Here is a 12,089-nt window from a genome sequence, read left to right as displayed (position 1 = left end):
CTGAGAACAGCTTAAGCAGAGCTTATATACTTTTCTTAGAGAGGGCAGGGAGGGAAGTTCATTGATGGGTCAGGGCAAGTGGGCGGTTTGCCTGCAACCGAGTGAGGGAGTGCATTCTGCAGTTTGGCAGTTGGGGACAGCACATTCTGGGAACAAGATTAGCAAACAGTTCTCAATATTTCAACAGTGTTTTGTTAAGCATACAGAAAAAGGGAGTGACGAGTACCTATTTTATTAACCTTTCAGTAGGAACAAAAATAACTCAAATTGAAATAGTGGTTTAGGGGCTGGGGTTGTGGCTCAGTGGTAGAGCGCTCACCTGGCATGTGTGAGGCTCTGGGTTCGATCCTCAGCACCACATACAAATAAAAATAAAGGTATTGTGTCAACTATAACTAAAAAAATATTTAAAAAAAAATAAATAGTGGTTTAGGGATGTCAAGAAAGTAGAAGCAGGGGCCAGCGGCAATACAAGGCACAGGTGAGTTATCTTGTCCCTGTTACAGTAAGCCCAATTATCATTATGTAGATAAGATAGTCAGGTAGTAAGACATAGGCAGGTAGTTAGGGCAATAGACTCAAAATGGATTGTCCTGTAGAAACTTTTCAAATATTCCAACCACCGCCAAAACCCTCTGATCCAGCCAAGTGGAAAAGGGAAAATAACATGGACCTGAGTAGGAGATACAGAAAATTTCAAACTCAACAACTGAAAGGGCTTAACCAATCAGAATGACACTGGCCATATCAAGTCAGTTTCCAGACTCTTAATTATCATAAAAGTTAGGACCCATAGCCTAAGCAATCTCCTGATTAGCATGAATCTAATGCAATGTCCCTACCCAGCAGCCATATAAGAACCTAGACTGGTATCCTTTCTTGGCAAACCTCTATCAAGGCCCCTCTCATTAAGCAAAAGCTGTTTCTTTACTTTTCACTTGAATAAATCTTATTCTTTGACACTCACTCTCCACTGTCTGTGGATTTTATTCTTTGATTTCAAGAGGTAAAAACCTGGAAAAGAATTGCTATCAGTCTGATGCTAGATGGTAACAGTAGCAGGTGTGGCCTGCTGTGGAGCTGGGAGAGCTGTAAGACAAATGCACCTGCCCACCATGATTATAACAGTAGAAAAGCCGGTTTAACCATGACACCTCCCATGAGGGCTTATCACCAGGACAACTCTTGCCACTGAAAACTTATTGCCATGACAACTCCTGCAATAGGTTCTGTATTCTAATTAAGTAAAAAAAAGTAATCAATGGAAACTGTATGCTAATTAGGTGAAAATAAAGTAATCAATTCGAACAAATTGCACAAAATCTTCAATGTGGTCCTGAGGGTAGGGGAACAAAGCACAGCTCAGCATATCAGACAAAACTCACCCAGACACTGGGGCCTTGAGCCACTCTTGCTTGGCCCACTCCACTCTAGGAGTGTTACTTTCACTTTCAATATATCTACACTCTGCCTGTTTATTTCTGTGTGTCTTGCTCAATTCTTCATTTGAGAGTCAAGTGGCTGGATCCCTTCTGGACCCCCATCAGGATCAAAATAAGCAAACACACAGGCAAGGCTTTTATTAGGGCTTCTATTAAAAGAATGGAGACACGGCACCTATAGGAGAATGTCAGGCTGGTTCTTCAAACCAAGAAAGGGCTGTTTGCAATGGAAAATAAGGTTTAGGAATATCAATTGGCTTTAGGTAAGTTTCACAGGTGTATTTTTTGTTTGTTTGTTTGTTTGGGAACAGTTTAACTCAGAGAAAGAAATGGTCAGTAGGTCAACTGGTAATAACTATTAGGTTTTTTTTTTTCATATACCTGCTGCTTATTCCATAAACAGATCTGTTTTTTAATAGAGGTGATTTGCTTTATCTGTTAAAGGGGACATGTAAGTGGAAAATGGAAGTCAATAAAAATCATGGTATGTACCATTTTAATGGCCCCGGGAATTTGCCTTTCTGGTGGCTTCTCAATGTTCTTATTGTTTTTGTTATTTGTCCTTGGAGAGTCCTGGCAAGAGCATTCTGGCCCACATTACGCACCTGATCTTTAAAACTAGTAAGTTTGTTTAAAGGAGGTAGGTGGATAAAGCATATGTGTAGATTTTGTTAGTTAACAAGCTGTGAATTACAGTGGGAGAGGAGAGGACAAAACAATGCTATCTTAATGATTATAAATCCATGAGTTTAGGTACAGGAATACATTTGCTCTTTGTGCCTATGGGTAATCTCTGTCTCATCCATAGTCCACCTTCTGGACAAACTGGAACAGACCTTAGGACTCTGAAGTCTTGGAAGACTTTGCCTCCCCTGGATTTGCTGGGCACAAAACACATGGTTTTTAGTCAGCTTTTTTTTTTTTTTTTTTTTTTTTTTTTTTTTTTTTTTTTTTTTTTTTTTTGCTGCTGTGACCAAAGGATCTGATGAGAAAAATCAGAGGAGAAAAATGTATTTGGGGGTTCATGGTTTCAGAGGTGTCTGTACTTAGATGGCCACTTCTATTCTTTGGGGTTTGAGATGAGACAGAACATCATGGTGGAAGATGTGTGGAGAAAGAAAGTAGCTGAGGACAAGGAACCAGGAAGGAGGGAGGAAAAATATAAACCCAAAAGGCATGCCCCCAATGACCTAAATGACCTACCTTCTCCAGCCATAATCTACCTGTCTTCAGTTACCACTTGGTTACTCCCTATCAGGAGATTATTCACTGATTGGGTTAAGATTCTCATAACCCAATCATTTCACCTCCAAATCTTTTTCCATTGTCTCCTACATAAATTTTTGGGGGACACCTGACATCTAAATCACTATACATGGCAGCTCTCAGGGTTTGGTGTTGGTTACCTCTGATTCTGGTTGGCCTTGAAGTCTAGTGGCTGTGCAGATCTGGGAACCTGGGAGCATCCATGCTCCCATAACTCCATTAAGCATTGCTCTAGTGAGTACTCACTATGGTGATCCTAACACTATACTTCCACTAGGCCTTGTCTTAGTGAGGTCTCTATGGCAGTGCCTCACCTCTGGAAGTTCTCTGCCTGGGAACCAAGTCTTTTCCAAGGTATCCTTTGAAATCTAAGGGTAGGAAGCCTCATCTCCACAGCTCACACACTCTGCTTGCCTGCAGTTAGGACTGCATAGATCCAGCCAAGATTTTACCATTTGTTCCCTCTAGAATGGTGATCCAAATCCCAACTGGGGTGGCTAAAGATTATTGAAATGTGTGGAGCAGAAAGTTGATTAATCCTGGTCAGTAAACTTCCAAGTTCCGTGAATGTCCTGGGCCCCTCTCCTGTCACCATTCTGACCTCAATGTCCTGGCAATCTTGGCCTGGGAAGGCAATCTCAGCCTCAAAGGTCCATGGTCTTGGAAATGCCTTCCTTTGTCCTGAGGAATAGTATTTCCCTTTCTTCTATCCATACTAATCTCCTTATCTCATGGTCCTTTGACAGTACCTTTGATACTATCTCTGGTGAGGAAGCTCTGTCACTAACATAGACCAAACACATTTGTCTCTATTCACCTGTCTGAATATATCGAATAACAATAAATTTACAGGCTTTACTACTTTAATCAATGGTACTTAACTGAATACTTATGGATCACCTAGTAGTACTAAATTAGGCAAACACAGGTTCTTTTATTCCAACCTTAATTTTTAATAACTATAACATTCAAATCAAGCTTCATATTTCACACAAATACATAAATATATATGGGAGCTTACTGACTACACACACACACACACACACACACACACACACAACACACACACATATACATACAGAAAAGCTAAGAAGGAGTTAAGGCAATTACAGAATTTGGGGAGGCTAAAGTGAATAAAAAGGCAGATAGAAAATACAAATGCAATGTCACTAATTGGTTAGATAAGATATAAACCAGCTGACATACTTGTTCAGTTTGAAGGGACATCAAAACACAGGAACTTATTCTTGGCCAAGTTCTGAATGGATGGCAGTTTCGGAAAGTTAGAAAGTCATCTTAGAGTGGGTTGTGCATGGTCATCAGGTGCAGGAGGAACCATCTTCTGCTGAAATCTAAGGATAGAGATTCAGAAGTTCATGGCTGTGTCAATTTTCTTAGGCCAGGCTCCTGACAAGGGACTAGTTGATGGGGTGGTCCACGTACTTCCATGTCTGAAGTGACTCTTCCTTTTATAGGCTTCTATCGAGAGGGTTGCTTTATTCAGTGGTCTGATATGTTTAACTAACTCACGGGCCTGGTTTTGCCAATATGAGTTTGATGCCCATGCATCTAGGTGCTTCTGATTAACTTGATACATTCGCAGGTGTTTATTTTTGTTAACAGGTTTATTTAACTTATCACTTTGTGCCTTACAGTTGTACGAGGCAGATGATGGTTTTTACTAGTACAAACAATTAAACTCAAAATGAAGTAGTTTATGGAAAATGACTGCTTTACAAAATGGAGTAACACAGGTTTAGGTACAACCTAAAAACTGCATTTCTAGATGAAGTAAATAAGAGCAGGGCACAGCCTGCTCTTCGCATTATCTTCTGAACATACTTATTTATTCATTTTGTGACCAAGATGAGAATTTTCAAAATAGTTTATTTTGATTCTTTCCTGATTATAAATTCTATTTTTAATCTGTTGAACTCTTCTCACTTTTTACTATAAGTAGTTAAGAAAAGTAACAAACTAACTTATTTAGTTTCCATATATAAGAAAGTATATGTCATATTTTCCTTTCTGTGCCTGGCTAATTTCAGTTTGGTGATTTCGTATAAATATTCAGTGAGATAGCGTAAATAAGTTCTAGTGTTCTACAGTTAACAATAATTCATGGTATATATCAGAATACTTAGAAGAGATTTGAAATGTCCCAAAACAAAGGAATAGTAAATTTTAGAAGTTACATATAGGCTGATTATCTAGATTTGGTCATTGCATACATGATCAAGATAATTCAAACTACTCCATGGGGAAACAAAAAGCCAAAGAGCATCCTTAACAGTTTAATTTTTTTTTGTTGCCAAAATCCTAGTTCAGTGCTCTTAATATCCACCTTCCAAAAAGTACTAGGACATAGACACAATTCAGCCAAATTTTTTCCATTTCATGATATGTACTGCTTCTTCCCCAGAGGTGGGGTCTAGTGTAAGTTGATCGGATCATCAGGGCATCCACCTCTAATTAGATTAGGAGTGCTCATGGGATCCCAGTTAATTCTGTGAGAATGAGTTTTTGTAAGAGAGCATAACCAACCCTTCCCTACTCTCTAGCTTTCTCTCTTGTCATGTTACCTCTCCACAAACATGCTCCCACAATAAGAGTATGGGACATCACATCGGAGCAGGGCTGATGGTGGCACTATGCCCTTTAGTTTCCAAAACCTTGAGTTAATCATACTCTAAATGTTACCCTGACTCAGCTATTTTTATAGCCCTTATAAAAATGCCTGAAAATTCTGGGTGTGGTGGCACATGCATATAATCCTGGAGGCTTGTGAGCCTGAGGCAGGATGATGGCAATTTCAAAGCCAGCTTCAGCAATTTAGTAAGGCCCTAAGTAACTGAGTGAGACCCTGTCTCTAAATAAAAAAGTGCTGGGGATGTGGTTCAGTAGTCAAGTGCCCCTGGATTCACTCCCCAATACCACCCCCTGCAACAAAAAGATCTAAATCCCTGGAAATTGTCATTATGTGGATTTAGATACAGAGAAACTTGTGTACAGTCAGAGAAATATGAAGCATATGCTGAGAAAGCATAGAAATGAAAGATGCCAAGAATTGTCTCTCTTCTGTTTCCCACATTCCAGTTGTTTCTATAGCTGTGACCAAAAGACCTGATGGGAACAACATAGAGAAGGTGAAGTGAACTTGAGTCTCATAGTTTCAGTTGTTTCAGTTCATAGAAAGTGACTCCATTGCTCTGGGCCCTCCATGAGGCAGAACATGACAGCAGAATGATGTTATGAAGAAAAGCAGCCCAGGACATGACAATCAGGAAGCAGAGGGGGACTAAGCCTGGCTCTCTAGTTACAAAATATATACTCCAAAAGCATGTCCCAGTAATCCACCTCCTCCAGCCCCACCCCACCAGCCCACAGTTATCACCCAGGTAAACCCTATCAGGGGATTAATGCTTTAACTAGGTTAAGGCTGTCACAACCCAATCATTTAAACTTTCTTGCATTGCCTCTCACATGAGACTTGGGGGTACACTACATATCTAAACTATAATATTCTTGATAATCTGAAACTTCTTAAGCTCTGTTCAATGGGTTTCTCTAATTTATAAAAATGTATTCCTTACTAAATAAAGCTTCTGACTAAAATTAACTATGGTGATTTGGGACAGTTTTCCATGTGTACCTAAAATTACATTTAGCATTGGAGGAAATGATATATTCTAATCTCCTTTATCACATTCATATAAATGAATTAATTTAAGATAACAATGGCCCCTCAAACAGGGTTTAACTGATAAATCTATGCAGAACAAAATATTGGCTTAAGTATCTTGACGCCATAACTAAAGTCCATCTTACTGTGATTTAATTGAAATATTCTTATTTTCTGAAATTTTTAATAGTCATTGTCTAAAAATGTTATATCAGGAAGTATTAAGATAATAACTTAATATGTAAATTATTAATGAATATTAATGTCAGTATTAGAGTTGGTAAAACACTGATTCTTTTTGCTTATTTTCATTACACTTGTGATTCTTATGCAGACATGCCATACACATTTTCTTATCTCTAAAAGAATTTTAAGAAATCCTTCATTGGAAAACAGCTAACAAAAGAGAAATACAATATATGGCTTTAGAATGAGTAGAAAGAGGCAAAAGAAATATATTAATCTAAATAAAGCTGGAAGTAAAACATTGCCAGGACGCATTGTCTTCTTTACCAGTGTTTATATTCTCTCATCAGCTATCATCCCCTATATTACAAAACAAGGTTTTAATTTTTTCTTGTCTATATTAGTAAAATGTTAAGTTCCATAAAGTGAGCCTGTACTTGTTGGTTGTGCTAACCCTCCTTTGCATGAAAATAGAAAAAGACAAATATTTATAATGGCAAAGGCACAATCTATGGAAATTAGTAATAGAAATATTTTAAAACAATACTAATAAGTAAAAGAAAAAATGTGTAAATCCATAATGACAATGAGAGATTTTCACACAATTTTATCAGAGTCCAATCAATAAAGCAGTCAATAATTAGTCAAGTAATAAAAGAAGTGTATAAATAAATAAATAAATAAATACATGGTTATAGTTAAAGTCTGAAATATTAGGCAACACAAGAATTATAGACATTGATCTTATATGTATGAAAATACAATGCTTCATATGATAGAGACAGAAAGATGTAAAAAGATAGATGAAGAGATAGATGCATAGTAGATAAATTGCTCTTACCCTGAAAAATGAAAGATGCATATTTATTAATGTTTATGTAATATGTCAGAAAGGATTTTCAAACAAAACAAATTTGATAATCAATTATATGCAAATCTCACTGTAATCATGTTTGTAAAATTAATAACTAACAATAAAATATCATACAAGTCTCCATGTTTTGCATGACCTCCTATAAGTCACATATCTATAATTCACTTAGTGGAATTTCTACTTGTATTTCTGGCATATGTAGTGTGCAGCTTCTAGTGCATTGCAAATGTTGCTTTTAACCAACAGTTAAAAGAAAAAGTATTGTTCCACTTAAACATAACACATATTACACATGTTATTTATTGTATTTGTGCTCTGAACATAGTCAAAATTATAAATTAAAACCTCAATATGTAAAGATAAGTGAGAAATAAGAACAGATCTGATTTATTTTGGGGGGAAAAAATAGCAGGGAGATCAAATTACAGCATGGCACCTTGAAGTCACACTTCTTATTCTTGTGAATTCTCTTAAGTATGTTTATTTTCACACCCCTCAGGAAACTATGCAGAATAAAAAAAAGGTTCATACAGTATAAAAATTCCACATATTTAATTAGGAGATCTCTCTGTTGCCTTCTTAACTCAAAAATATAGACCTGGCACTGGGATTTAAATTTATTATTTTCTAATCACTATATTCAGTTAGCAGGAATGGAATTGAAGAATAAGAAGCAACTCATAAATTATAAGTATTTCTCATTTAGATTTCCTTTTGTCTTATTAATTGAATATCAAAATAATATGCTGACTTATTTTGCCTCTTTAAAAAGCTTAAAAGTTTCTTAATATTATGATCTTTTCATCAACACTTTAAAAAACTCATCTGAGCATCAGAATAACAAATTGGATATTATTCTAAATCAACCTTTGATATAAAGGAATACCATGAATACATATTTATTTATTTATTTTTGTAGGGAAAAAAACCCTAGAAAGTAATGTTTTATAGTAATAATGGGCAATTTGTGGTTGTTTAACCATCTACTCTTTTGTGAAAGGGATTTCCCCACTGCTTTGCAAAAAATATTTGCAATACCATAGACTCCCGTGAAAATGCATGCCTGCACACACATGCACACTCATAATTTTCTAGAGTTTTTGATGTAATCAAGCTTATTCATGATCATTACCTAGGATCTTTGTTTAGAAAATGAGAGTCTCAGGACAACGATATTTGCTTCTGTTATCAGTATTAGTCTCAGATAATACCCAATTGCTACTGATTTTGCCACTTATTTTTAAACCTTTCATTAGTCAGCTTTTCCCCCAAAGACTAGTCAAACCTCAAATCTGATAGTTATTTTGTGAGGCTGTGTGGTGTGAAGAGTGTATTCAAATTGTGGAGTTCAAATTGTGTTTTGAAGTAAAAGGTCGGAGTGAAGGGAACTCTAGAAATAATATAAAGAAAAAAAGCAGATGAATTGTAAATCTTTAACAATTGAATATAGTCATGATTGTATCCTTTATCTGTCTTGTGTATATCTTATGTGGACCACAACCTTAGGAAAGGTTTCCTGATAAGACACAAAGATATTGAAAAGAACAATTCCAATTTGGAAAAGCAATCACTGGTTTAATGGTGCCTTTTTTTTAAGGAATACATGAAGTATTAAGGAATTTAATAGATATTTTTTTGTATATGTGGGTTTTTCTCTTGGATAGGATTGTATTATTCATATGCCTGTAATTTAGGAATGGATCATACTGTGAAAGATTATTTTTTTTATTTTTTAGTTATAGGTGGACATAATTTCTTTATTTCATTTCTATGTGGTGCTGAAGTTTGAACATAATGCCTCACGTGTGCTAGGCAAGCACTCTGCCACTGAGTCACAACCCCAGCCCCTATGAAAATTTCTTTAGAACTGAAAATAATTGTGGAATGTATTTACAGTTCCTTACTATTTACAAATGTATGTTCTGTTTTGAAATTAATAGTAGTAGAAAAAAATAGCCATGATTACAACAATAAAGTTCTTTTGTATCCTTTATCATATGAATTAAATATTTTAACTGATACAAGAAAATTATTACTATTGTAATTACTTTATTACCATTGAATAAATGTAGGTATTTACATATTCTTTTAAAATTATTGAAACTAATATCTGAACTTATTTCCTATTGAATTAACTATTATCCTATGCCTGTCCTTTTTTTTTTGATGGTTGGAATAATAATTTATTCTACATATCTGATTGCTTCCAATCAATATTAGTATTTTTTTTCATTAAATATTATTAAAGTTTCATCTGATGGATAAAGATCATAATTTTGAAAATAAAAACACTAAAGATCAGAAATAGAGAAATACATAAAATTATTAGTATATTTTAATTCCTAAAATAATTAGATGCAATAATGTGTTTATAATTCTACATAATATCCCAGTTACACAGGAGAATTTAGTGAAACCTAACCTAACAGTAATAAAATATTACTGAACAAAGCAGGTCATTATTCTGAAAATGAAAATGTTTATTCCCCTAGTAAAAGAAAAATGGCATATATAATTTTACATCTCAAAACACAATATCACATTCAGCATACTAATTAAGACAAATTAATGACATTGGATATGCCACAGTTGTTTTCTTATCATTATTAATTATAGTAAATCTATTACAAAAGTAGGATATACCATGAGACAAAAGAATATAAACTAAAAATTTCTAGAATTCAATCAATACTAACCAGAGAAAACCACATACATATTTTTAGTGCATTCTTTTCTAAAATTTCCATACAGATACAAGTATGCTGAATAGTTTTCTATATGAGTACACATTTATATATTTATATATTATTTTTATTACAAATAAATAAATGAGAGTACATTTATAAGTCATTCTGAAATCAGATATTTTTATTAGTAAAATATATTGGAATCCATTCTACCTCTTGACTAATGCACACTATTTATATTTTTATATCCATTAAGCATTGAATACTTTTTTTATATTTTGTCTGCTATTAGAAAACGTGCAAAGAGATGGTACAGACATATTTATATTTACATGTTTTTATTATACAAAGTATAAATTCCTAATAGTTTATGTTACAGTATTAAACTTCTTTTGAAATATTTTGATAAATCATCTTGAAGTGACCATAGAATAAATTCACAATCCAATAGATACATGGATTGGGAGCAGAGTCTGCAAAGCAAATGAAATATCTGATAGAAAAGTAATTACAGTTGACTGTAATGAGAACACATTTGGGGAGCAATACTATTTTTTTTTTTTTAAGTTCTGCGGATTCAACCCAAGAGTGCTCTACGAACTAGCTACATCTCCAGTAACTTTTGTCTTTTATTTTGAGACAGAGTCTCGCTATACTGCAAACTTGCAATCTTCCTACTGGTATTTTGGTGAGCACCACTACTCCCAACTGGGACAATGCATTCTTGAATCTGTTTGAAAAATGTGTGTGTGTGTGTGTGTGTGTGTGTGTGTGTGTTTGAGGGAGAGGAGGATTCTATTTCTTGAAAGGCAAGACAGGAATTCAAGACTGAAATGTGTATATAAGCTGGTTTTGAGTAAGTATAGTATTTCCATAGATTCTCTACTTATTTCATTTTGTTATTCTCCAGAGTTTCAAATGTATCTAGATGGTTTGGGTGTGGTCATGGGAAAATCAATGAAGATTCATACAAATAGATTTTAATCAGATGAATAAAAGTAAATAATGCTCAGCTAAAACCAGAGTGTGAATTTGGGGTTTAGTAAGATATTAGAACTGTGAGAATATCAAATCAGGACACATTTCCAGCGCCCCTTTCCTAATTAAGCATTTTCCTCTTTTCTCATATAGTCCTGCTCCCTCTACATTTAACATGAATTCTAATGGTATCAATAATGCAATTGAAATAGCAATAAAAGTTAACATTCATTAAGTGCTTAATATTTGCTGGATGGTTCTAAGTATTTTACAAATATTAAATCCCTTCTAATTTTCACAACAAACCTGTGAAGGAAGCTTATTCATTCTCATTTTATAGATACCATAACTGAAAGTTTTAATTGTTTACAGACCCAGTGCTAATTATTTAAGAGTTGGGATTTGAAAGCAAGATGTCAGGCTTCAGACAATACACTTTTGACTACTTTAAAAAGTTTCTCTCAAAATATACCATGCATATATACATACATTTATATACATATACATCTTATAAACATGTATTTAATATTTTAAGGTAAACTATTACTGGTTTTTGACATTAATCATTCCTTTGTATGGAAATATTGTAACAGTGTAGTTTCCACCAGCAGTACCTTGCACTTTCCATTTGACTTTTTCCTGTTGTGCATATTTACTAAAGAATGCTGAGGTCCTTAAATTAAGTGATCCATTCAACATACTCTAAGGGTTTCCCATTATTTATCTAATAATGAATAAATAATGAATGGATAATAATTTATAATTATTATAATTTAATAATTATTAATTTATAATAATTTATTCATTTATTAATTACCTAATGAAATCAGTTTCAACTATAATTTTTAGAAATTATGAGATCCTGAAATACAGTTGGCATTTGATTAGCACATTCCAAATTGAGAAAAATATAGATCCTACTCAAAATAGACACATATTCACTTACTTACATGATCTCTATAGTATTCTTGAAA

This window comes from Urocitellus parryii, unplaced genomic scaffold (assembly GCF_045843805.1).
Source record: "Urocitellus parryii isolate mUroPar1 unplaced genomic scaffold, mUroPar1.hap1 Scaffold_37, whole genome shotgun sequence".
Classification (NCBI taxonomy): domain Eukaryota; kingdom Metazoa; phylum Chordata; class Mammalia; order Rodentia; family Sciuridae; genus Urocitellus; species Urocitellus parryii.
The sequence above is the reverse complement of the archived record's forward strand: the minus strand, read 5'-3'. Positions refer to the sequence as shown.